The following is a 3,338-nucleotide window of genomic DNA, read 5'->3' as shown; positions in this document are numbered from 1 at the left end:
ACAAAATCCTAAGGTAATCAATACCCTTCTTTTTTTTCTGAACAATACAAACAATACAAGAACATTAACAAAGACTAACCCTTCCCGTATCTTCCATGTCACTATCAACCCCCTTCCATCTTTCATGTCATTTTGCTTTAAATAATATCTACCAAATCAGTCATAATAATTATTGCTTTTTATAGTTAATATTTATTAGATTTACCCATGTTTTTACCAAATTGTTTGCTTACCATGACTTCTTGCATCTCTTGCTTTACTTCTAGATTCAATTTTCTTCTTTCAGAAGTAAATCCTTTAGCTGATCTTTCAGCAAGGATTTGAAAGTGATAAACTCTCAGTCTTGATATGAAGATACTTTTACTTCACTCTTGAATGAATATTTTGCTAGATATAGAGTCAAAATTTGGCAGTTATTTTCTCTTGGCTTTTAAAAAAAATTTTATTTAAATTCAATTTAATTAACATATACTGTATTATTAGTTTCAGAGGTAGAATTTAGTGATTCATCAGTTGCATACAACACTCAGTGCTCATTACTTCAAGTGCCCTCCTTAATGCCCATCACCCAGTTACCTTACCCCCCACCCACCTCCTGTCCAGCAACCCTCAGTTTGGTCCCTATAGTTAAGAGTCTCTTATGGTTTCCCTCTCTGTTTTTGTCTTATTTTATTTTCCCTTCCCTTCCCCTAGCTGTTGGCTTTTTGAGTCATTATTTTCATTGTTTCTCAGTGTCTCAGTTGTTGAGATTTCTGCTCTCTGTTAAATTAGTATCCTTTTACCTTTTATCTCCAGTGCCTCTTATTTTTTTTTTTTTTTAAGATTTTATTCATTTATTTGACAGAGAGAGACACAGTGAGAGAGGGAACACAAGCAGGGGGAGTGGGAGAGGGAGAAGCAGGCTCCCCACTGAGCAGGGAGCCCAATGCAAAGCTCGATCCCAGGACCCTGGAATCATGACCTGAGCCGAAGGCAGACGCCTAACGACTGAGCCACCCAGGCACCCTCCAGTGCCTCTTCTTCTTCTTCTTCTTTTGTTAAAATAATGAATGTGTTTTTATTTCTCTCCTAATTTTTAAAATGTGAACATTCTGTAATTCAGTCACGGGGGGCCTTTACTTCCAGGTGACTTCTTCATTGGGTCTCAATTCCCTTTTAAACAACAAACTCTTGTTCCGGAAGGCAGTCAGCTTTTCATCATTCTTTCCGTCTAGATAACATCCAAGGACAAACCCCATGGGCACAAGTATATGTACCCAGTGGTCACAAACAATCTGAATTACGTTCATCCTGAGTGCTGCGGCCTTGATGCCAAAAATGACCCCACGACCAAGGGCAGCGACCCAGTGCCTCTTATTTTTAATGACCTGTAGTTTTACTGTGACAGGCCTAGGGAGGATTTATTTTTATTTATACTGCTTGGGATCCAGTGTGCTTTTACAAAAAATAAAATAGAAATTTATTAGTTATCATGTTTTTAAAAAGTTTATGTTCTTTATCTAAGTTATACATATGCATATTTTTAAAAAGTTACAAGGTCCTATAAGACTTATTATGAAAAACGGTGGTCTCCATTACCCACAGTGAATCCTGGTTTCCCCTTTCCCAGTGGCAACCACTTTTATCTCTTTTAGAATTTGCCTTGGGATGCCTGGGTGGCTCAGTCGGTTAAGCGTCTGCCTTTGGCTCAGGTTGTGATCCCAGGGTCCTGGGATCGAGTCCCGCATCGGGCTCCCTGCTTGGCGGGAAGCCTGCTTCTCCCGCTCCCACTCCCCCTGCTTGTGTTCCCTTTCTCGCTGTGTCTCTCTCTGTCAAATAAATAAAATCTTTTTTAAAAAAAGAATTTGCCTCCATGTCTCCAAATAATATGCTTGTATGCTACTTCTTGGGTTTTGGTGTTACACATTATCTGTTGACTTCCTATTATGGAAGATGAGAATTTCACTCTTTCTTTCCCCTACCCCACCACACATATGTGCTCCTCCCATCCCCCGCCCTTCCATATATTTATATTGTAATTTCAGTTCAATTAATATTTGGTGTTTACATTATTGTTGCATATGTTATTTACAGTCATTTCCCGTACTTCCTTTATCAGTTTCATTATCTTGAATAAGTCCCTCCCAGAGCCTTATGACCTGTTTCAATCTCAACTGATTGCCTATCCCTCTATATCTGGTTTATACCTATCACCATCACCTGAGGATCTCCCCCACCTATTACCCTGTGGATTCACTAAATCTGATCCCTGTCTCCCATGACTTCATGTTTCTTGGAGCTTATCATCCAATAGCTTCTTGAGTACATGAAATGTAACCTTTTTTGAGAATTTGTGTGAAAATACCTTTCCCTGACACTAGATTGATAATTTGTCTGCATATAAGATTCTAGGTTGGTTTAGTTCCTGCCAAGATGATGAAGTAACACAACTACAGTCTCCATCCCTCAAGATTAAAAACAGAGGAACCAGAGAGGGAAATTACAAAGACATGAAAAAACCATGAGAAAATCCTGGGTTTCTGGAGATAAAGGGTGAGGGCTGTTTTCCTGTGTGTGTGTGTGTGTGTGTGTGTGGTCTTTTGCTGTGGTCCCCTTTTCTAGTTGCCATTCTCCTGGGTAGGATCCCACTCTCTTTGTCTGTTTGAAGCCTGAGAAATATATCCTTTCCCATCAAACAGTGAGTGTGCAGGATGCCCCATGGCTGCACACCACCCCCACCACTCAGCTTTGTCATCTCTTTCAAATCTCATTTCTGTTAAACACAGGGCATATAAGCAAGTTCATTGCCTGAGCAGAACTGACAAAAAATAAAAAAGAATAAAACGCATTCTCTAAGGCATCTCTCATATGGTTTCAGTGAGAGCTTTTACCCCCCTCCAAAGACCTGCAATCTGTTCTTTCTCAGTACTTTCCTGTATAGACCTGTGTATGTGTGCATGTGTGTGGCTGGGGTGACGGTTGGTGGTGAGACTGGTGAGACTGGTCTGCTCTTGTGCATTCCAGTAAGCCCCAGGAGAAAGCTGAAGGGGCCCTATTACTGGCTTCTTGAACTTAGAATATGGGATATTTAGGAAATTTTGTAGTCAGCTTTTTTTTTCCCCCCACAATTCTGAGACAATAGGAAAGATTTCACTGGACATCCTATTACACAACTAATAATAATCTATTATAAACTAATCTAAGCCAAAAGATTATTCAAAGACTATATATTAGTCACCTATTGCTGCATAACAACCCAAAACTTAGTATCTTCAAACAAATGCATCTCACAGTTTCTGTAGTCAGAAATTCAGGAGTGGCTTAACTGGATGGTTCTGGGTCAGGGTGTTTTATGAGGT

General features: G+C 39.7%; 1 pseudogene; it reads right to left on the bottom strand.

Moving 5' to 3' along the window:
• Positions 1-1,050: 1,050 nt before the first annotated feature.
• LOC118550125 (NADH dehydrogenase [ubiquinone] 1 beta subcomplex subunit 1 pseudogene) lies at positions 1,051-1,339 on the bottom strand (annotated as a pseudogene).
• Positions 1,340-3,338: the final 1,999 nt, after the last annotated feature.

This window comes from Halichoerus grypus, chromosome 8, assembly GCF_964656455.1.
Source record: "Halichoerus grypus chromosome 8, mHalGry1.hap1.1, whole genome shotgun sequence".
Classification (NCBI taxonomy): Eukaryota; Metazoa; Chordata; class Mammalia; order Carnivora; family Phocidae; genus Halichoerus; species Halichoerus grypus.
Note: the sequence above shows the minus strand (reverse complement) of the source record. Positions and strands in the feature narration are given on the sequence as shown.